The following is a 24,648-nucleotide window of genomic DNA, read 5'->3' on the forward strand; positions in this document are numbered from 1 at the left end:
CTCGAATTATTACAATGCGTGAGCTCCCCCTGAGTCTCTACACAACAATGGAATTTATCCCTCAGATGGCTCGAACTCCTTGAGTCCACAAGAATAACGCCTCTAGACACCTTGGATGGTTACGAAAACCTCTTTAGTTACCAAAAACGCCTTCCTCTGTGTTGGACCCTTTTGTCCATCTCTTCGCCTTCTCTTCTGCGTTCTAATTTGTGTTTTCATGACACGTTATGTTTCATCATTTCCTTATGGTGGGGAACAATGATGTTTAAAATATAAACAGTTTGGAGACGAAAGGAACAGCAGGTGCAGCAGTCCCCACCGTCCGGCCTTTCTCCATAACAAAATCCCCAAAACAGAGCAAACTTAAACAATATGCAATATACACGAAAATACATTGCAAAATAGATTAATTTGGATCTCAAAGATCATAAACCTGCATTTATAATATTTTGGGTCCACACATCCATTGCAAATCGCAATGTTGCATGGTCTGTTGTTCCCCTTTGCTCTGCTGCACTCTAATCTTCCGATCTCTGATCACTCCGATTATTGCCTCATCGGCTATTGGAATTATTTCTATATCGCTTATCAACGGTTGGTGCTTCCATGGTCCACAGCACTTAAGCTTCCTTGATCAGCGATCTCCGATTAGATCCTGACCATTTATTCCTTTTCCGATCCGACGGCCCAAAGTGCTCATCGCAATTTCTTACGGCCAAAGGTCCATTCCTTTGAACTTGACTCATGCGATGTGACTTAATCTGGTTCGTCAATTTGCCTTTTAACCCAACAGTTCACACTAAACCTGAAACATCAAGCAGTCCGCTCAATATCCACCGTTGATCTGCAATCTCCAATCCAACCACTGATAGCCATTTTGGGTGGCCTACCTGCACGGAGATTACACAACCGAAAAAGTGATTTACTCTCTCCTGCAGCGTGCTACGTGTCATCTAGTGTATGGAATCGAGTGAAGCCCTTCCAATACCAATTACTGCCTGAAGCCTGCCCGAAATACCATTTATCACGAAACTCAATTCATTCGTTGTTTTGTTTAATAATCCTTCAGGTCCACTTCATCGCATTTCTCTTAAGGTCACAGTCCAAACACACCACTGGCTTTTCTTCGATGCGATAACAATGGATGACTTCTCCATTGTTTTTCTCCCATCCGTTGATCTTTTGGATCCAACGGCCCTTGAGCATTAACGCTGCATTTCTTTGACGGGCTTAGGTTTCAACGTAGTTTCCCTATCATACTTCGATTTAAAATATTTTTGAAGACTTGGAAGGTTTATTCAAGATCCATTTTGGATCAGGAGGTCAGAGAAGGAGGCACGGTCCAGCTAGTCAAACTAAATCGAGAACCTTTCCCAGGAAAAGTGAATGGCAGCTGCTTGAAGCCCAACATGGGTGGGCCGACTATCTGACTAGCCAGAAGAAGCACAGTCTTCGTGCTCCAAGGATCTGGACAAAGGCGCGGGACTATAAACATATGCAGCAAATACCGATACAGATGTAGATAAGCACTCCCGACACAGAGGTCTTGGAACAGCGTATGCAGCAGATCCAACAAGCAACAGCTCAGTGCGCTGCTGACCTCCCTGCAGTTCGAGAACACTTGATGAGACTCTGTGCAAAGATCATCGCGCCGATAGAGTGACTCGAGGGCGAGTCACAATGTTTGTGTTAGGGGCTTGTTGGGCTTGGAATCCCCCCAAGGCATGTTTTGGGGCTCAAAGCCCAAGTTTTGACTGAATCTTGTTGTAAAGCTCCGCGAATTGCGAGCGCAAGGCGCGAAACTATGATAGAGTCACAGGGTTGTCCACCCTAGTTTTGTAATGTAATGTCGGCTAGATAGACCTACCCATGGTCCGCGGGCTATGGGATTTTATAAATAGAGCGAGGCTCTAAGTGTAAGAAGAGAAGACAGAAGTAGGAAAAAGTCTAAGTGATTAAGTCGCAAGTTGAAGTGTGTCTTTGGGTCGTAGAGTAGGAGAAGGCTCTACAGCTAAGTGCGCAGAGGCCTAATAGTCTGCAGCTGAGTGCGCGGACCCCTACAGTTGAGTGCGCAGGGCAAAGTTGAGTCTGTAATCGAGGAAGGAATTAATAAAGAGAAGTTTTGTTATAATTTTGTGTATCTATTCTTGGGTTAATGAATGATTGATATAATTTGCAAATATACTGTTTATTTACTGCGCGCACATGTATGAATGGTTTATATTGTTAAGTATACTTAAAGCACTCAAGTAGGCAAAGATAATTAACTAACGTTGGAATACCAGTAAGGTCTTGGGTAATAACGCAAAGTACGATGTTCAACCCCTCGGTAGGGCTACGCAAAGGCAGTATATCAGGCTACGAAGTACGGGAAAGTGCACGAAGCAACCTGCGCACAGGGTCAAACCGTGAACCAGTTTAACTCCTCAGACATCTCCAGGGTGTGGAAACCTGGTTCTAGAACCCTCCCATACTACTTTGGATGAGACCTCAATCTGTGCTCCACGGACTGTTGCCAAAAGGGCCAGTAGTACCAAGATTTGTTTGGCTAACTTAACTCTAAACCTGGGTCAGGTCCTAATAAGCCAACGATATTGATTGTTCTACACCAATCTGTTCCTGTATCATCCACAGGCCTCTGGGATGTGTCGTAGCCTCCTTGGAAAGTTTGTTAGCTACCTAATTGCGTTCCCTGTAAATGTGTTGATAGGTAATAGAATTAAATTTAGTCTTGAAATCCAAAATTTCATCCAAGATGTTTCTAAGTGAATGTGCATGGTGGTTATTAATGTTATTGTACCAATTTATGATTATTTTGGAGTCACCAAAGATTTGTAAATTATTGCAAGAGTGTGCTAGTACAAAATGAAAAAGGTGCCTGAGAGTGATCAGTTCAGCATAATTGTTTATTGCCTCTCCCAAGCCTAGTTGAATTTTGAAATGATGATGTTCAGATAGATGAAGAATAATTCCACCCCCAAATCCCTGAGCTTGAGTGGCATCGTCGAAATATGCCCATGGTATGGTGTGATCAATCACCTCAGTCATGTAGGTGTGGATTGTAGGAGTGTGTGTTTCATCTGGGATCTCATGATAGGTAGCAACAATTTTCACTGCAGCATCTGGCCATCGAGCTTCTGTTTCCTTGAATATAATTTTGTTCCTGGTCAACCAGATTGACCAGCAGGTGAGGAGAGGGAGACAGTGGGTTTTAGGGCTATTGTTCATGGCCATCCAGTTGTCCCAAGCCTCCAGAATTAGTTTCCCCTGCCAACATACAAGTTTGGAGAGTAGGTTTAGTACTTGTAGCCATAACTGTGCACTCATCGGGTAATGGATAAACATGTGATCATTTGTCTCCTCAGCCTGTTTACATAGTGCACACCAATGTGGACCGCAATGATATCGATGCATAAGGTTTTCTCCAGTTGGGGTTTTGTTACTGAGCACGTTCCACATGAATAATTTCATTCTTGGTGGTGCTTTAAGCTTCCATAACTTGCTCCACCAGTCAAGAAGTGCATGTGGCCTGCGTGTTGTGAGAAGGATGGGATAGCCCATTTTAGGGGAGTATATTCCATGATCCACCAGGGTCCAGATAAGCTCATTAGGGCCTTCTTTGATGCGCACATGGTCTTCTTTCAGGGCGTTAATATACCCCTCCCAAGTCTGTAGCCAGTGTTCGAGGATGCCCAAGTGTGGAGCAGTTAACAGAGTTTGTTCAAAGATGGAGTTGTTCTCAAAATCAGAAATCTGAGCAATTACCTTAATATGCCTTTGGTGGAGGAAAAGGATGAGACCCGGTGGTAATTTATACATATTCCCCCCTCCTGTCCATGGGTCCATGCCTATACGAGCTGATGTGCTATTATTTATTCTCCATGGTAGGCCCTCTCTAATAAGAGGAAAGGTATATAGAATTACTTTCCAAACCATAGATACCCCTATTCAAGACCAGGAGGGTAAGCAAATCCATTCCATGAGATGATGAGGCCAAATGTATTTGTGATAGGAGACTTCATTCCAGAGGTTTTGCGATGTGAGCAGGATCCATCCCATCTTGGTAGCAAGGGCATGTGCAAAGACTGATAAGTCCTTTAGCCCCCATCCTCCCCACTTCTTAGGGAGGGAAATGTGCTTCCATCCCACCCAAGAAAATGGTTTTCCCTCTTTATATCCGTTCCAAAGGAATCTGCAGCAAATCTTTTGGATTCAAGCAAGTATTCCTTTAGGAATCTAAGCCAATGACATCCAATAAACTGGGGTAGCCTCCAAGGTAGATTTGATGAGGACTAATCAGCCAACTTTGGAAAGGAATTTGTGGTTCCAATTTAATAGTCGCTTTTCAATTTTAATAACAAGCCATATCCAATCTGCTATTCTGTAACAATGAGGCTTAATCTAGAACCCTGAGTACTTAGGCCATCCTCTAGATGATGTCTCTAAAAAGGAAATTTCTGATGAGCGTATCTAGCTTCTGGGTGTGAAGTATTGGAAAGGGTGATGGTAGACTTGGAGTGATTTGCTTCCATGCCAGTAACCAGGGCAAATAGTGAGAGAATATCATGGAAGGTAGAGGATTCCTGAATGCTTCCATTTAGGAAGATGAGGACATCATCTATGAAACGTAGATGAGTGAGGTAGCAAATGTCACTCATTTTAAGCCCTTGTATTCGCCCTTCCCTCTTGATCGATGAAATGTGTCTGCTGAGCCCTTCCATGAAAATAAAAAAGAGGAGCGGGGAGAGTGGACAACCTTGCCAAAGACCCCTCTCAGCATGGAAGAAGTGTGATGCAGATCCATTAATGAGAACATTGAAAGATGCCGAAGTGATATAGCACATGATCTAGTTGATGAAGTGGGGGGGAATCTCAGATGGGTGAGGATCATCTTAATGTATAGCTAGTTGACCCGATTGAAGGCTTTAGCTAGGTCAATTTTGAGAATTACCCCTTTTAGCTTTTTAGTTTTAAGGGAGTGGAGTGCTTCTTGGGCTGTGCTGATTGCTTCATCGATTTGTCTATTCTGGAGGAAAGAAAATTTCTCATAGGATATATGGCAGGATAGGATGGGCCTATGTCGATTAGCAAGGATCTTGGCAATGATTTTATATAGACAATTACACAAGGAGATACAACGAAAATCATTGAAAGATGTTGGGGAGTCGGATTTAGGGATTAGGGCTATGAAATTTGTGTTAATGGTCTCATACAAGCACCCAGTAGTCCTACATTCCTCCACCACCTTAAGTAGGTCTTGTCCAATGATCTCATAAAAAGCAAGGTAGAATTCAATTTTCCAGCTGTCTAGCCCTGGACTCTTATATTTTTTGAACCATTTCAGAGTACCTTCTAGTTCCACCTGAGTGACAGTGGATGTGAGCTCCTCAGCCATGTCCATGTCCACAAATCTAGCTAAATGTCCCGCAATTCTAACAATTTTAGCAAGGGAAACACCAGGAGGTGCTTTGAAGAGTTTTCGGAAACGAGAGTTCCCAAGGAGGGATAAATGATTAAAATTTGTTGCCATTCCCTCATCTTCCATGGGCATATTCTAGATAGTATTGGTGACCTTCCTTCCCTTGGAAAATTTTTGGAAGAACTTGGTGTTCTCATCTCCTGCTTTTAACTAGACAGCTTGACTACGAAGCCGCCAAGTTTCTTCCCTCTCCTTCAGAATTTTTGATCTCTGATTTTCCAAATTTATAAGTTGTTTCTTTGCCTCTATAGAAGTGAACCCCTGGCCCTAATCATCCAGAAGAGTGGCCATTGACTGTTCAATATCACCGAGGGTTTGGTCATCCCTCTTAGTTTTTTCCTTAGCCCAATTTATGGAGAGTCTCTTGAGTTTAGTAAGATTGGAGCAGAAACCTTCTTCCAAAGTTCTCCCCATGGATGGAGGGTTGGATAACCATAAATTAGAGACCATTTGAATGTAGGATGGGTCCAAAAGCTTGGTGGAGTTGAATTTATACAGTTCCTTTGGTTTCTGAGAGGGGCCAATGATCTCCATAAAAATGGGGGAATGGTCCGATAAACCACCTGAACCAACCCATTGTCTATATAAGGAAAGCTTTTGTATCATAGAATCTTTCATAAGGAATCAGTCCAATCTCCTGGCTAGAGACGCCTCACCAAATCTCCGGTTTCGCCAGGTGGGGAGAGGTTTTACCATGGGAATATCTATCAGATGGTGTTGTTCGAGTAACATCTCCATAGTATCCGAGAGTGGATCCACCTGTGCATTTGTCCCCCGTGATTCCCAAAATCCTAAGGAGAAGTTCAGGTCACCGCCTATTATGAGATTATCCGAGGTAGTGAGGGATAGGTTGAGGAGGCGGTTCCAGAAGGCCTCTCTATTTTGACAAGGGCCATATACATTGATCAAACGAAGATCCATCCCCAATTCTGATGAAAAAATGTCCATGCCAATAAAACCAGCTCCACCCTAGGAGGCCTTGAGGTTAATAGAACGGGGATTATATCCTAGGGCCAATCATCCAGATCTCCCTATGACATCAAGGGATTGAAAGTTCCATCCAGGCTTCAAGGAAAGGATAATACGGGAGGTAAGTTCACCTCACTCAAAGTTTCTTAAAGGAAAATTATGTCTACAATCTCAGATTCAGAAATTCATCTGAGGGCTAGATTTTTGGGCAAGCTAGCCAGGCCCCTACAATTAAAGGAGAGAAACTTCATGGGGATGATTTAGGAAGGGTGTTCAAAGCTCTAAGAACCCGATCAAGTGATTATTTTCTGCCCGAAGCCACTTTCGCCCCGACTAATAGGATGGCTTTAGATGGATGAAATTTATGGCCTCTAATGGAATTGTGGGGATGAGATGGGGGAGTCAGACCCAAACGAAAGGATATAGAGCCGACCTCTGAGAGGGGGAGGTAGGGCCTGAGGTTGTAGGGGTGGGGGGGACCATCGTGGGAAGAAGGCAAAATAGTGGATGAGGGAGGGGGATTAGGAGGGAAGGATGGGGGAGTGGTCAAGAGGACCGACTAATGTGAGTCGAGTGGATAGGGGATGGAGGAGCGGATGAAATCCTGATCCAATGCGGATGCAGAGTGCATATGCAGTGCAGAATATGCAGGAGAAAAAACAAATACAGAGTCAGGGAGAGGAGGAGTACCCTAGGAGCGAGTAGCCTTAGTAATAGCCCTTGATCAGGTCATCGGTGGGGAGGGAGGATGAGGAGCACTTGTAGCCAGCAGATGATTTGGATACCCCTTCCTATGCATTAATGAGGCAGTCAGAGGAGATGACCCTGGAATGGATGCAGGAGCCTAAACAGTCTCACCTTCAAGTCATTTTGGAGGGTTCGAGTCCCTTCGTACCAATGGGCATTCCTTGAATAAGTGTCCAACTTTGTGGCACCTGAGGCACCTGAAAGGGACTCCTTCATAGTCTGGGATTTGAATCCTGGTGAAATTCTTCCATTGTAGAGTGATTTTTTCCTCTAATCCTTCTCTCGTATCCAAGTGTACTAGTATGCATGCCAGAGACTTGTTCCTGCATTGTATATAGGACCTATCATAGTCCAAATACGTACTCAGTGCATTCCCGATACAGACAAACACATCCTCTGACCAATACTGTAGTGGGAGTCTAGGAAATCTAGCCCATAATGGTCTAGCCCCAATCTGTTCTCTTGCAAGTGCCCAGTTGGTGTATTCCTCTTGCAGGAAATGGAGCGCAAACCAGCCGCAGGGTAGGGTCTTCACTTCTGGAAGATATTTGAATATGTTGCCACAAATCTCCTTTACCTAAAGGCTAAATTGCACCGCGGAGTAGGCACGGCCCCGAACCCTACCCACCAAAACCTTACCAGTCATATTGACAACCTCGCCCATGTTCAAACCTTCCCTAAATTTGAGGGTGAGGTCCTTTCCCGAGGACTTCACACACTTAATCTTCTGCTTTCCCGATCTCAGCGTGGTCGAGTGGTCTTGCAGAGGGTCTGGAGATCCCTGATCCTCCTGGTGATTCTGCGCAGGCTGTTAGACCCTGATGATGTTGGTCTCAAAACAACCGGATGGGATTGAGGAGGAATATGTCGTTGCAGTGGAGGAGGGGATACTAGGCTCAAATAAGATCTGCTCGGGCACGGTGGCTTGGTCGATCCTAGATGTAGGTGTGAAAGGTGGTGAGTGCAATAGGTCCTCCGAAGTTGAGGGTTCAAAGGGTGGGGATTATGGAGAACAAGAAGCAAGAAGATGGAGGGTCACCGGTGAGAGTGTAGGGCAGTCAAAATGGAGAGGGCGATGAAGGAGAGGCTAGATGAAGATGGTCCAGGTAGGGTCACGATGGGATGATAGATGGAGCAAAACGGAATAGACGATTCCCGAAGAGCATATATAGTTGGCGTAGGGTTAGGGCTTCAAAATATGGGGATATTGGGTTAGGGTTGGTGGAATAATCCACCTCCTCTAATTCCATATCCTCCATGATCCAGCAGGCCCGGAGATAATTGAAAATGACATTGACAATAGGAGGCACGGAGGGTAGCCAGCAGGTAGTGGAGAATGATAGCACGTCTGTAGGGATCCTACAGTTACAGAGGAGTAGAGGCAGTGGTTATCCGTAACCCTTGTTTGGAGTGGTCACCATTGAGCCCAATGAGTTGACTCTGCCCACCTCGTCCCCCTTCATACTTGCCCTTTTAGATCATGGTGAACGCTTGTGATAAAAATATTTGTTAAACTATTATAAATGAGGGAGATTTTGTTATCATTCTATCCTCAACGACTTGGAAAGATTTGGGTTCCCCTGAGCTTGTGTTCGTTGCTCTGAATCTTTTGGATTTTAATAATATAACCAATCAAACTTTAGGGATCCTTCCTAATTTTCTTGTTACCTTTGAAGGAAAAACTGTATATGTTGATGTTATGGTAGTCATGGGCCCCATGGATTTCAATTTACTCCTTCGGTAATATTATGTTTATGCTATGGAATTTTTCATGTCCACACTCATTTGAGTGATGTGTTTCCCACATAAAGGAAAAATTGTGACTATCAACCAACTTTCATTCGCTGGTCCTGACTTGACAACCAATCATTCGAATTTTGTAAATGTTCCAAATATGCAAGTATTATCTCTCCTACCACAGGTTAATTATGTGGCAACATGTCCCATGTCTTCACTTACTAATGAAGAAGAGCCTTTCACTTTTTTCTCAACTTATTTTGACCTAGATCCAATAAATGATATGATGAATCATTTACTGGGGACATTGGAGTTTGATCTTTCCATTGGATCCCTTGATATGTATCCCTTCCAGAGCATTGTTCTCTCTTCTGATGAAAACATCTTGGAATCAATGGTCTCTTGGGGGCCATGAACAAGATAAATACTTATGAGTAAAGTTAATTTTCTTATGTCAAGCTCGTTAAAAAATGAAACAAGGTATACAGAGCATGGTTTTTTAATTGTGTCAAGCTCGTTAAAAAAATGAAACAGGTCACCATAAGGGTAGTTTCTTCTATGTTTCAAGTTCGTATAAAATGAAATAAACCTTTGAGCATAGTTCTTTTCCTATTTCAATCTCATTAAAAAATGAAACAGATCCTCCTCCAACTCGAGTCTTTGATTAGATCTCGTAAATGTTAAGTCAAGTCTTTAACTTTATCTCATAAATGAACCTTCATTCCATCCACCTATTAGTGACCAGTGGTCTACTTAGGTGAATGAAATGAATATTGGGGGGCATGTTCCTAGAATTAAGTCATTATGTTGGGGACATGCAACTTATCTCAAGCATATTTTTCCTTTGTTTCAAGCTTGTGTAAAAATGAAACTACTCTCAAGCATAGTTTTCTTTTGTTTCAAGTATGTGTAAAATTTAAACCTATTTCGAGTTCATTTCAATTATTATTTTAAATACTTATTAAACTCATGAAAATACTAAGATTCTTTTGTTATAATTTCATGCTGATAACACACACATGAAAATGTCGAGTTCTTTCTATCTTTCCCTCCTCGTTAATTAAATTAAAAGTTGGTGATACGAGTACACTTTTATCAAATCTGTAGGCTCGTTAAACTGTTATAAAAAATGATTCAACAATTTATCTCTCATGGTTTCCATTTTTTATTAGCCTATTTCTGCAAGATGAGCCTTGGTTTTCTCATTCCAACGTCACCATATGCTTGGCTGATCATTCGCTTTACTTGGTGTTTTACCCTTTCCTTAACAACCACTATGATGAGTGGTCTTATATTCCTACCTCTTTACCTCCACACATTTTTAGAAGTTCCATCATAATTGGAACCAGTTGCTACAATTTATACCACTTTTTCTTCTTGGAAGATTCCTTTTTAAGCTATTTTCAGACTCCCAAAACATGAAAATATTGTCAATAAATTCTCTTTTTTAACTCGTTAAAGTAAATGAAAAGAAGTCTACCTAATATAAGTTTAACCCTTTTCTTGACTGGATAGACTATTTATGAAAAAGGAATACTTTAGTTGAGCATGACTAAAAGGTTCTCCTGCATATTTTTTTATGCCTTCTTAGGCCCAAGGGACAAATTTACAAAAAGAAACATCTTGGAGTTTTCTTTTTTGCCTCTTTTTCAAACTCTCTAGACATGAAAAAAAAGTTGAGTTATGCCTTCACTAGACTGGTAAAACTATTGAACAACATTACACTCATCAAACATGATGAGACTAAACCAATCTTTCTCAAGGTTCATTAAACTTACTCAGAAGGGTTCATCTAAACAATGAACTTATAGATCGAGCATATGTTATCCTCTTCAATCTTGTAAAAAATAAAGAGGTACTGGCTAGAAATGGTTGGGAAATTGAGAAAAAAGGGCATCAAAACTATTAATGGCAACGATTCGCTCTTGAACATGTCTTTCACTTCATCTCCATGACTTCTTTGGGTTGGGGAATCTGCTTGCCTCTCTATTGATCACACCTTAATGGAAGCCTTCATGATGGGTCTTTGAGTTCATGTTGCAAACTCCATAGAAGTTTTGTTGATATGTTCAAGAGAAAGTCCAACGACAGTTGACATATACTACAATAACTGTAAGCCTTACTTCATTTATTTCGTTCCTAAACTAGATCTATATCATTGTTAGCATTCTGTCTCAAATCTTTGATACCTATTTTGTGTCGCTGATGGGGGATACATAAGGGCTCTCCTGCAACGAGTGACTTCTTGTCACGATCAACACATTATCCAAGAAGTTGACTTAGAAACTCCCTTTAGTGCCTTGGAGCTTGCCTACCTCAATGGCAAGTTTCTTTCTTTTGGCGACATGTTCTCATCATTGGCCTTCGACCGAAATATTCTATGTGGTGTTCAACTTCAACTCATTTATTCACACTGCACAGATTGTATTGTAGTACCTTGAGAACCATTATCATTATCAATGGTTCCTCTCGCATCCGTCATTGGCCAATAATTACATGGTTTCTACCATGTTCAACCCCAACACATTTATTCACATGGTTAAACTTGTATTGTCGAGTGACAAGGTAGAAGACCCCATATCTAGTTTCATCCATCCGGGCTACGATTTCAAGATTCATACAAGATCACAAAGAATGATGGCTATGATCATTCAGAAATTTATTCAAGCATGGCTCCACCATCTTTCATCAGTGGATGTGACTTTGATTATTGTACATGTAAATTGGCTTATATGTTGTGTATGGGTATGCTTACCTCAACAATGATATCATGATGATTAAGTATTGTAAAAGACAATTGATGATCTCGACCAATCTATTCTTGATCTAAACTTGTCACATGGTAAAGAGCTTAAGTCCTCAACCATTGCTTATGGATTTGTAATTTGGGGGGGAATTTGTTACAAGTCATTTTGTGACATCCAATCAATTGGCCTGGGAACCAAATAAATCATCATCCTTTAAAACTTTGCATTCATCCCCTGCAAATCCTAGAGCATCCTCTCTCCAAAAGTTCCAATAATTTTGGGTTAAATAGCTCAAAATCCTAATTTTTATCCCTATCGCATTTTCCCTTCATGCAACCTGCACTGTTGCAAGTTGTACACGGATAAACTACACTAACTAGCTCATGTTGCCTTTGTTGCAAGTGCGATGGCCTCTGCAATTCAGTAAAAAATAAAAATAATTATGAATCTCCTCTTTCCAGAAGGTTTCCGTTTGGTTTTAACTATTTACTGTTAGATCAATATCTCAAACTCCTATAGTTGAGGTCTTATCTCTTATCCCTAGAGCTTATCCTCCCTCATAAGTCCTAGATTGGTAAATCCCAAACCACCCCATTTACCCTATAAATTTACTGCCTCCCGTGGAGACTAGGTTGCCTTTTGGTGACTCTTAGTTATGCCCTCATGCTACTGCGTTGTGCTTAGGGATCTATTATCCATTCATGCACTTGAGTTTTGATTGAAGGCTTTATTTGTGGCAAAGGAAGAGCAAGATAGTTGGGAAACATCTACAAGGTCAAGATTTGTAAAGGGTTGCAATTTCTTTTATTTTCATTAATACAAAAAGTTCTTTGTTTTCCTATACTTATGTCTCATTAATGCATATGTATTACAGTGCCTTCTTGAATCATTGTTTAGGGATGTTAGTACATGCCATTTGTATGTTGTAGTGTTCTTACTTGTTTTAGTTATTTTGCGGGTTGTTTTATAGCATTTAGATTTGGAGCCAAAGCTTACAAGGAAGGAGAAGAGGATGACTTGTGTTGGATTCCAAATAGGTATTTCCTTCATGTTATAATTTCTCTAAGGAAAGCATAAGTTGTTTTGTCTCTGTTGTTTCTAGATCCAACCACTAGATATAAGGAATTTGCTTTTGTCCATAGAAGGAAATTATCTTTCAAACATTGAGTTAAGATGAATTAATGTTGGTTATAATATATGTTATTTATTATAATGATTTCAATTAAGTAGAGTTCTTGAGTATTGATAAGGAGTGTGTGTGGAGTGAAATTAAATTTATTATTAAATAATGTATAGTTAATTTAAAGAAAATATGTGAAATTATATTCATTGAAATCAATTTTTTAAAAGGAAATATAAAAGATTGATTAATATAAAAAGTGTTTTTCTTTTTCAAATTTTATAAATTTAAATGGTTTAATCAAACCATTTAAAATCATTGTTTAATTATATCATGCAATAATAATATAAAAAGGCCTCAAAAGTAATATTTGTTTTTTTCATTTGTTTTGAGAGGTATGGTAACTTTATATATATATATATATATATATATATATCTATATATATATATATATATATATATATATATATATATATATATGAGATTATTTTTCCTTTATTATCAGTTGAGAAAAGAAATCGATAGTAGAAATTTAAAATCTCCAAAAATTTTGCACAGTACTTATAGCTAATGAAATTTGTCATTTAAACTGAAAAGATAACTAATCAATACATGGTATCAATACAGAGATTATAAATTAAAATATAAACTAGTAAGTTGGTTTTCTTGATCATTTTATGTTGTAGAAGAGCCCACTTGGATCGGTGGTGAGTCAAGGAGAGGGTGAAGGTGATGTTTGCTTTCTTTTAACCAAGTCAAAGACATTCGTGACTAGCCTTTCCATTTTATCCCACTTTTTCCATGCAAACTAGGATATCATGTTCTATGTCAAATTGTTCAATGAAAACTGTTCCAATAATCATTTTAATGTGCCAATATAAATTGACCAATGGTATGTAGGATGTTTCTTGAGACCTAGTAGAGGTGCCTATTTAGGGAATTATTCCTTCACACAGACACACACACACCATTTATTTTTCGCTGTAATTATAAACTCCATAGATATATAATATAATAATAAAGGTAACAAAATATTTAAAGAAGAGTTTCTTCTTATTTTAAAGTCAAAGGTTTGTCCATTTACAATTATTTTCAAGTCCTTTCCACCCTCTCCTTATAATTTTTTCAATGCTATAGTTTCACTTAAGTTTTTAATAAAAATTGGTTCTAAGATATTTGCATAAATTCATTTCCTCCAAGCTACTGTTGTTATACATGAAATTAATATAAGTGATCGCTTTATAATTATTTCCGTAACCTTTGTTTTAGTACTACTAAATAATCGTATGCACACTAGAGAAAAAATAATTGAAAATTTTTAGTTGCTTATTGAGATCATAGGAGCTTCTCACTATAAGAAAAACATTGTCACTATAAAAAATAAGAATGATGAATATTTCAATTGAAGATTCTAAGAATATCCTACTCCTCTCCTTATCCTTTTTTCAATGTTATAGTTTCACTTAAGCTTATGAAGTAAAATTTTTCTAAAATATTTCCATAAATTCATTTCCCCCAAGTTATTATTGTTAAACATGAAATTAGTAAAAGTGATTATTTTGTAACTATTCCCATAACCTTTGTTTTCGCAGTGTTAAATAATCATATCCATACTAGAGAAAAAATTAAGTGAAACTTTTTAGTTGCTTATTGAGATTATAGGAGCTCCTCACTGCCAGAACAAAACTGTCATTATAAAAAAGAAAAATTATGAATAATTTCAACTAAATATGACAAACACATCCTCATTCTTTTAAAAACCCCTCTAACTTATTCAAATATATGTGAAAAATTGTAGATATAGGGGGAACCTTTCTTAACTCATGCATTATAGTTAACTTCTTTCTGTTAGTGCCAGTCTTTCCAGCCTTCCTCCAGTGATCAAATATGCTCTTACAAAGTGGTCTCAGAGTTTCCAAGTCAAATTTTGTCATTTCAAAGAGTTTTCAAGCAAAATTTGGTCACTAGCCATTAGGTCTAGGGTTTGTTTTCACTCCTTTCAAAGTTGCCCAAATGTCAGTCCATGTCATCATTCAGCTGAGTGTATCATCATTCAGAGGGTTTTCATCATCATATTAGGTTCCATTGAGTCATTTTACATCTTGTTCATGCTTCAGTTGCACCTAGGCAAGGTCATTTCCCTCTCCTAGGGTTTTGAAGCCAATTTCTCTTGGACGGTCAAATCATCGGCAAAACTTGTTTCCTGATGTTCATACACCTTCCCCTATCCTTAAATTACCTCACCACATGCTTCCCATCACTGAGATCCCCCAAATTCCTCATTTTTGCACAAACCCTAGTTTCTAGCTACAACCTGGCAATTTTCTAGGTTTGGCCTGTGTTTTTCCCTTTTTGACCCCTTCCCCTCGTTCAATCTCTGATATTCCACTTTACCCTGCTTCCTAACATCCCTCCCCACTCCCAAAAAATTTCCCCAAGAATTTAGAAGCCCCATATCCCCTTCATTTCGCTCCATTTCGACAAAATTCCTTGTTTCACACATTGGGACAAGTCGCACTCAAATGATGTTCCAGAGCAATAAAAGATGAATTTTGGAAAACTGAGAGAGGTTTTTGTCCATAACATGCCAAAGAAGAAAAACCGCCTTCACTTTTTTCACAGGTGTCATGGTTTTAAAGAAATGTCAAAATTACAATCGCTAGATCCAAGGAGGTTGGCCAAGGCACAAAAACGAAGAAAAAGGTCCGACCCCCTCTACATCTTGGTCGAGGCTTACTTGAAGGAGAATGGCACTAAATAGCTCAGCCCCAGCACAAATTCCAAGAAATTTTGAGCATTTTGGGTCATTTTTGGTTTTTTCAAGCAAAAAACAGGTTTTGTCCCCTCAACGGGTCTCACCCCCCGCGCGACCCTTTCATTTGGCTACTCCGTTCCGGGAAAACTCAGCATTTATGGATTTTTCATGAAAATTTACACATGCTCACCCATTTCCAAGAGATTTTATGAAGTTTTGGGCCTTCTGAAAGTCAAAAAACAAGCAAAAAAATGACTTTCTGCCACATTTTTGACACACAGAAAGCAGTCTTAGGAGATTGCAATTTTGGAGGGGCAAATGAAAACCAAATTTAGAAATTCTAGTTGGGTTGGAAAGTAGACTCATAGACCTTTCCAACAAGACTACTCTTGCCTCATTTGGACACCTGAAAGTGCCCCAAAAGTGCTCTCAAAGGCGCGCGACCCGTCAGGATTTGGCGCGCGACCCGTCAGGCAAATTGCTCAGGATTTCAGCCTACAGCTCAGCAAAACGCAGTTTTGACTGGGTTTGACTTTTTGGAGTTGATTTTTATCCTTCTTGTTGTAAATGATGTAAATTTATGACACTTTTACACTTATGTATCTCTTCTGGAAGATTCATTCATGAGATAGGTGAAAATTAAATGAATGAATTAGTTTCCTAGTTTATAGAGGCAAGTTGTTTTTACTGCCTAGTTTTCAGTGCTTAGTTTAGAATTGGTTGAAACAGCTCCTAGGATAGTGAGATCGACCCCTAGAGGCAGGGAAAGATGTTAGATGATCTATATTATGTACTCTCTTGCTCATTTTCATGGTTGGACTCTTGAGGGAGAAGCTCTTATTGTATTATTCACTGTATCTCTGCAATTTTTGGCAAAGGAAGAAAGACCAGGGTTTTGCAGTCCTTTTTGGGATTCTTGTGGTCACATGTATTGATGGTTTGTTTCTCTTTTTACTTGTAAGTGTGTCATGTGAATCATTTCCTTACTTTTCCTTCTGCAAATTAGGCAAATGAAGTGTTAAAGTAGAATTCATGACTGTCATGCTTTGCTTTTAAGTTTGCTTAATATCAATGTTTTCAACTGTTTAAGGGGAATTCAAGGTTATTGCTTGCTCTCCTTAACTCCTCACCAGTCATTCTCATCCATCCATCTCTATCAAAGGTATCAATATTGTTTCCTACCTCGCCCCAAAGAACTCCCTACGAAAACTGTGTCCAATCCCCGCACCCGAAATTGCCATTACCCAATTTTCCACCAAAACTTTAAAAATCCCAAATTTAAACCTCTTGATCAGTTTACTGGCCTAAAATCAGTGTTTTCCTATTGGTCACCTCGCCCATTGAAGATCTTTACTGAGATAGACCGGAGAGAGCCCTCTCCTGCCCCGTAGGGCTAGCTACGAGGCTAAGTGGTTTGATGTTGCCTTGAAGTTTACCTTTCTCAGCCTGAGGTGAAATTTCAAGCGCTAACATATTGGCGACCATACTGGGGAGAACATTCGACTTGTTGATTGTCTTGTCCCAGTACATGCAATCGAGGTGCAGATCTGATGCTGATGGTGGACAGCAGTCAGACACTTATGCAGGCTGAACCATTCACCTGGCGACTCCAATTCGACCCAGACATTCCAACGCTCGCTGATCCATTCATGCAATGGTAGGGTATGTGGCAAACCTTACCCTGTGTGAAGCTGTAGAAGAAATAAGAAAGGAGTTAGCAGATACTGAATTTGATGAAGATGTTTTCAGTGCCTTGCTTCAATGCTTGAAATCTTCAAAGGTCTTCAAAACTAAATTTTGTGAGTTAATTGTTGAAAGAATCGAAAAGGAGATTCAAGAATTAGATGAGAAAATTCAGTCATATGATTTCCAAGACCCTAAAAAGTTCTTGGAAATCCTTCCTCATTCGAAACAAGATATCATAGAATCGCCTATAGATGTTTACATTGACAATGTGCAGCTGGAAGTATGCATTGCAGAATTGGGACAGCCAACAAAGTCCGGCTTCCGTGATCCTATTGTGGCATATATGGACATGTTTTTCACTTTAATTGATAGATCAGACTGTCTTGTACGTAACCAGGCTCAGTACGTGTATGAAAGGCTGCTAGCAATTACATCAGTGACCTCGTGGAAGCATTCTCGAGCGGCATCATTCTCAGGTTTACTTGAATGGTTAATCTGGCATTTTAGTATTACCTGATCTATTGTTTGTGTAGCAAAGTAGGGTAGATTTTGTAAATAAATAATCAGCCATAAGGGCAGCATCCTGTTCTAGTTTCATTACAGTTTAGTTTGAAGTTTGCCGAATTAGTCTTTCAGCCAATTCAGTCAGTTTCCAGTTAATAAGTTGAGTCTTCAGTTGTGTTGATATGTTGAAATAATGGACTCCATTGCCCAATGGATGGAGGCACTGTTTGCTCTCCCAAAGTTCTGCGGTTCTTGGCACCTCCACGAAGTGACAACTGCCATCCCAAGTGGAGCCGATGTTAGACTCCGTCTTATGTCGGTGTGAGATTGATTCTTCTTCAAAACCCTGTTTTGAAGAAGAAATCATTAAATGTGTTGTTTTAGAATATGTAATTTATTCTCCCGCTCTTCAAATGGCAGCAGTTTCCTCAGCGCCTATCTCTGCAAAAGCACAAACAAAAGAAAACAAAACATCATCAGCAATTATGTCCATTTGTTTGATCTGGTCTAGAAGCTGTCTTCAGTTGTCATTTGGTTATACAGCTCTCCATACATTTGGTTGCTCAGATCTGGTTACTTAGCCAAGGACTTCAGTTGTCATTTGGTTATACAGCTCTCCATACATTTGGTTGCTCAGATCTGGTTACTTAGCCAAGGAATCGCTGGAATGAAAGGCATACTTTAATCTCTTGACAAGCATATGCCTGCGGCCTTGTTGCTTAACCTCTGCTGCAGACTTCTTGGCACATGGATTTACATTATGTAGGGAATTCCTGAAGCAGCTCTTGATCTGAAGGTTCGGCTTGGTATGCCTGCTACACAATGGATCAGTGTTTATAATGCTCGTCGGCTGATGAAAACAGAGATACCACTATAATGTGGCTGATACAAGACTTACACAGCATGTTGAGAAAGGAAATGAAGATGGCCTTTTTATAAGTAGTGAGCTTCTTGCTCAAATTTGTGGGCTCTTATTATGGATGCGGGAAATGGATTCACTGCACAAGTTTATGAGCTTGATGATAGTCATGATTTCAAGATAAATAAGAAAGCGCGATGGCAGAACTGGGGAGGCTTCTTATCTATGAGGCATCAAGGGATTGGTTGCCCATTGTTAGCGGTGAGATCCAAACACCACTAGGAGTTGCATCTGTTGAGTTCATTGATCCAAGAGAGCCCGTGATGATAGTGCCAGTTTTGAGAGCTGGTCTTGTATTGGTGGAGCATGCTGCATCTATTTTGCCTGCAACAAAAACATATCATGTTGGCTATTATAGAGATGAGAATACACTTCAAACAACCTTATATTTGAACAAACTGCCAGAAAGATTTCTAGAGGGTTCTCGTGTGCTTGTAGCTGATCCAATGCTTGCAACTGGTGGGACAATTGTTGCACAATTAATCTACTGAAGGACAGGGGAATTGATCCCAAAGATATACGGGTGGTTTCGGCTGTGGCTGCTTCCCCTGCACTTAAAAAATTAAGTGATAAATTTCCTGGGCTTCATGTCTATACTGGAACTATTGATCTTGGTCTGGGTGAAAACGGTTTTATTGTTCCAGGTCTTGGGGACGCAGGAGACCGCAGTTATGGCACTTAAGATACTTTCATTTGGTTTTGATGCTTATTGGCGTGAAGGACAAAACCTTATTCCCAGTTTAACACCATATCTTGCCATCATCTTTTGCGTAATGTGTCTCTATTGCTCCCTCGGTTTACAGTCATTTGGTGGCCTTGTCTATGCAAACAATCCTAAACTGGAAGGGGCAAGTCTCAAAAATGATGACTACGTAGTCTTCAACTTTAACGACTATCCTAGTGGTATTAGTAAGTCAATCAAGCTCTCATCACACGCTGCGGTAGCAGCTCATGATAAGGACATCAATTCTGTGGCTGTTGCTCCAAATGATAGTCTTATCTGTACTGGTTCTCAGGATCGAATAGCTCGTATATAGAGATTACCAGATTTGGTACCAGTACTAGTGCTAAGAGGCCACAAAAGAGGAGTTTGGTGTGTGAAATTTTCACCGGTAGATTAATGTGTGATGAAAGCATCCGGTGACCAGACAATCAAAATATGGGTATTATCGGATGGCTCTTGCTTGAAGACATTTGAAGGTCATACTGCAAGCGTACTGCGAGCTTCCTTCCTCACCCGTGGGGGACACAGTTTGTTTCTTGTGGTGCGGATGGCTTGTTGAAATTGTGGACAATCAAGTCCAATGAAGGTATTGCAACATTTGATCAGCACGAGGACAAGATCTGGGCAATGGCTGTGGGCGCGTCGAGATGCCGTGGGCTGTGGCACATTGAATTTCAAATGCAGATCTCAAAGGCTGGGTTACCAATTCCAAAGCTGGAGCTCATCAGATCTACCAAACTAAGCGTAGCAAGGGTCAGATGAGCGGGTCAGGGACCATTGCATCCGCAGCGGATTGGGCGAGGTCGAACGATTACATCATGTGTGTGCAGGATGCTCACTGGAATCCCATACCAGGGTCGTGGAGGAGTTCGCCAGGCCTTGATCGTCGGCAGGGGATCTAACGCCGTGAAACATTGCTCATAAGCGCATCATTGCGTCCTTACAGTGGACGGGTGTTTTGTAAAAGCTGCATAATCAGTCAAGGATCGTTTCACTGGATGTTGAAGTTTCAAAGAGGTTGGAAATTACAGTGGGAAGCAATGAAGGACGGCTCTAAAATCTGCCACTTGATATTTTCTGAGTGATTATCTTATCCTGTTGGCGGCATCTGTTAGTAGACATAGGAGGCTGGATCAGGACATGGTTCCTCAGTCACAAAAATAATTTCGATGGTTCCTGTGAATCGACATTAAACTGCATGGTTATAGTTATATTTGCAGCTGCTGAAAAGAATCTCGAGACTTGAGCGACAAAGGAAAAGGATTGGGTCATGAACTGAGGGTCTACGAGCAAATAAGAAATGGAGATATGGGTTTGTGCCAGTGGTTGAACGGATCAAATCGAGGGTTCAATGGGCAAACCTTAGTGTGCTAACAAATCAAGGGCGCTGGTTATCCAGAGCGAGGCTATAGTTCTGACGCAGGAACTAGGTCGAGCATTACAAGGATTGGGGCAAGGAACTATATCGGGATATTACGGAATAGTCATCCCCATCGATCACAAGGCCTGATTCATGCCCACACTGAGAAACTCGGACTCTCTCAGCACCTTGTTGCAGTACAGAACTTGGAGAGCTTGGACAGAAATGCACGACAAGAATTATCGCATTGAGATTCATTAAACCTGAGCTTCTTCCCTTTGTCGAAACAAGCGTCCCTTTTGCAATCCAACACCTGGCCCTTTCACTTCAGCCAAAAATAAACAAAGACACCTGTTACCAGATGAATAGGATTCGTTCTTATCTATGACCTCAGTTAGTCATACGATGGGGTCTGCGCTCCAATTGTTAGGCTTTTTTGGTTAGAGATTTTCGAGGAGAAAGTTGTTACATGTTCTATTTATGTAACTTCAGGTGAAACAGCGCAGAGGTTTTTGGGTTGATCTGTTTTCTCCTACAACAGTCCTATTTAATGTATTAAAAATCATTTGTAAAAAACGTGGAGAGAGAGGAGGAGAGAATTCTGAGAGCTGGTGGAGAACAGAGCTTTCATTGTACAGATTTTGACAGAGATTTTAAATCAAAAAATGCAGCTCTGACCCCTGAGATTCCTGTGGTATGACAATTTAGCATAAGTTTTCCTTTGGTTTCATATGTAACCTGTTATGTTTTTATTTCACTTCATGATCATTTCTAATTGAACAAATGAAGTGTTAAGGTAGAATTCATCATTTGTATGCTCTGCCTTTAAGTTTGTTCAATATTTAATGTTTTCTTCTGTTTAACAAGGATTCATCTTCTATGCCCTTGTCAGCTCCTCACCAGTCTTGCCATTCCATTTAATCTCAATTTGATGTTAAATTTCTTGTCTACCTTGCCTCAGGGGATCATTTGTGTTCTTGATTACATTTCTCTGCTCAAGCTGTTACTTTGCCCATGCAACCCAAAAAAACCCCGTTATTTTATTAAAAACCCCTTTTTATCAGTTTACTAGCCTAAAATCAGTGTTACCCTATTGGTTATCTCGCCCATTGAAGATTTTGACCGAGATAAACCGGAGAGAGCCCTCTCCTGCCCCGTAGGGCTAGCTACGAGGCTAAGTGGTTTGATGTTGCCTTAGAGTTTACCTTTTTCAGCCTGAGGTGAAATTTCAAGCGCTAACATACTGGCGACCATACTGGGGAGAACAAACTTGTCTGTGGATTGATGTGTTTGTTTCATAAGTCTTAGACGGAGCCTGAAGTTATGCCAGGTAGCCTTCGAAACGCTTTTATATGCATAAGCGGAAGTAGATAAACGCTTCTTCAGTCAATCTCCGTGAGCTTGTGAATACAACACTTCATTTGCATTTTACCCCAGTACATGTATCAAGTTCAGATCTTATTGTTGATGGTGGACAACGATCAGACACTGACAAGGCTGAAATCATTCACCTGACGACTCTTTTCACTGAAGAATCCAGCCACCTGTGCTTCATGATGACTTCACTGCAGAGAGATCAGTAGCTGTGAGATTTTCAAGATGGACCAAATCACAAGAAGATATGCTCCCTTGAGCCGAGATCACATCCCTGGTTTTCCAAATAAAATTCCGAAGGTATATTGGTCAAGGAATCTGCCTACATTTAATGATGATGGTAAGAAGGATGCTGCTTTACATCTAGTTAGATTTCATATGCATATTCGCAAGTTGAAGGTGGATTTTCCTGAAGATTGCTTGATGAAGATATTCTTGGCCACTCTGGAAGGTGCAGCTCAATCCTGGTATGAAAATTTGCCGCAGGCCTGTATTTACTGTTTAAAGGATTTTCATGCCTTGTTTATTGAAAGATATCAAGCATCTTATCCATCATTAAATTTAGTTCATGACTGTTGCAAACATGCTTCAAATTTTATTGAAAGCCTTGAGAAATATTATGAAGATGATAATTTTATGGACGTTGAGATTATGGAGGCTCTGTATGAGAATCCATTTCAGCAGCACACGGAAATCTTAGAGGATACTTGTCAAGATCAGCAGGTTGAAGATTTCCATATGGCTGAAAATGAGGAAAGAGAAAATGTTGTTTCAGATCTGTCCATAGAAGAAGACAGCATGCAGGTAACGCAGGAAAGTAATGTTCCAATCTCAGAAAGTGATGATGATAAATCAGATCGGGAGATAAATTGTGATGAGGCAAAACATGTTGTTCCGGATCTCATAAAAGAGAGTTGTATTGTCGCGGCTGCCTCAAATGAAGAAAATGGAGTAGCAGACCTAAATGCTCTCATCTCACCAAAACTAGATCTTCATGAGGAGGTAGTTCATTGCCTCTGTGAAAAACAAGACAAGATCTTCGTTCAAGTAAGTGAAAAGGTTTCTCAGGATGAATCTATGATAGCTGATAGAAATGTTAGTGTTGGGTTTCACGAAACATCTGAAATTTCTTTTCTCATGATTGATGAATGTAATGATAATCCGGCTGTCATATCATTTGAAGATGACCTACCATATTTTCAGATTACAGAAGATCAGAGCATACAGGATTACCTTTCAGATTCTTCATATGTTTCATGTGTTGAAATGTTATTTCAAGAGGAGATCTGCTCATCTACTTGTTCAGAATTTTTTGAGGACCAGGAACATACTCTTTCTGAAGCACATGATGAAGGTAGATCAGAATTTGAAACAAAGGATACCTTGTTCTTTCAGCAGGAGGTGGCAATGTCAAGTCTTCATGTTTTCCAGGATCCAATGGCAGATTTGTTACAGTCAGCAGTGATAGTGTTTATTTCGATGTTCAATGATGAAGGAGATCATGGTCAGCTATATTTTTGGATGCCCAGTTACCAGTATTTATTGTTGACTAGAAGATCTAATCAGGAGAATCAATCAAGAAGACATCTGCTTGATTGGTTGCATTGGCATTTTGATATAGTTTGATGTATATTGTCTTGTAAGAAACACAGGTGGTTGTCATCATGATTTCAAATCTTGATGGACTGCTGCCCTTCAATAAGCTTTGTAAGTTCTTGTTTTAGTTAAGTCAGTCATGAGTCATTTGTGAGTCAATTTTCAGTCATGTAGGTTTCATAATTGAGTTGGTTTGAATCAAGTTTCAGTCAATAAATGAGTCAAAGTCTTGTATTGTTTGTTAAATAATGACTCCATTGCCCAATGATTATAAAGCACTGGTCTGCTCTCCCAGAGGTCTAAGGTTCTTGGCACCTCCAAGAAGCTACCATCCCCATTGGAGCCAATGTTAGTGTCAGTCTTTCCAGCCTTCCTCCAGTGATCAAATATGCTCTTACAAAGTGGTCTCAGAGTTTCCAAGTCAAATTTTGTCATTTCAAAGAGTTTTCAAGCAAAATTTGGTCACTAGGCATTAGGTCTAGGGTTTGTTTTCACTCCTTTCAAAGTTGCCCAAATTTCAGTCCATGTCATCATTCAGCTGAGTGTATCATCATTCAGAGGGTTTTCATCATCATATTAGGTTCCATTGAGTCATTTTACATCTTGTTCATGCTTATGTTGCACCTAGGCAAGGTCATTTCCCTCTCCTAGGGTTTTGAAGCCAATTTCTCTTGGACGGTCAAAACATCGGCAAAACTTGTTTCCTGATGTTCATACACCTTCCCCTATCCTTAAAGTACCTCACCACATGCTTCCCATCACTGAGATCCCCCAAATTCCTCATTTTTGCACAAACCCTAGTTTCTAGCTACAACTTGGCAATTTTCTAGGTTTGGCCTGTGTTTTGCCCTTTTGGACCCCTTCCCCTCGCTCAATCTCTGAGATTCCACTTTCCCCTGCTTCCTAAAATCCCTCCCCACTCCCAAAAAAT

General features: G+C 40.2%; 1 pseudogene; it reads left to right on the forward strand.

Annotated features, from left to right (window-relative positions):
- Positions 1 to 18,795: 18,795 nt before the first annotated feature.
- On the forward strand, positions 18,796 to 19,345 carry LOC149248588 (uracil phosphoribosyltransferase pseudogene; annotated as a pseudogene).
- The last annotated feature ends 5,303 nt before the right edge of the window (positions 19,346 to 24,648 follow it).

Source organism: Pinus tabuliformis, chromosome 7 (assembly GCF_031772625.1).
Source record: "Pinus tabuliformis cultivar Carrire ecotype Pingquan chromosome 7, CPIR1, whole genome shotgun sequence".
In the NCBI taxonomy this organism is placed as follows: domain Eukaryota; kingdom Viridiplantae; phylum Streptophyta; class Pinopsida; order Pinales; family Pinaceae; genus Pinus; species Pinus tabuliformis.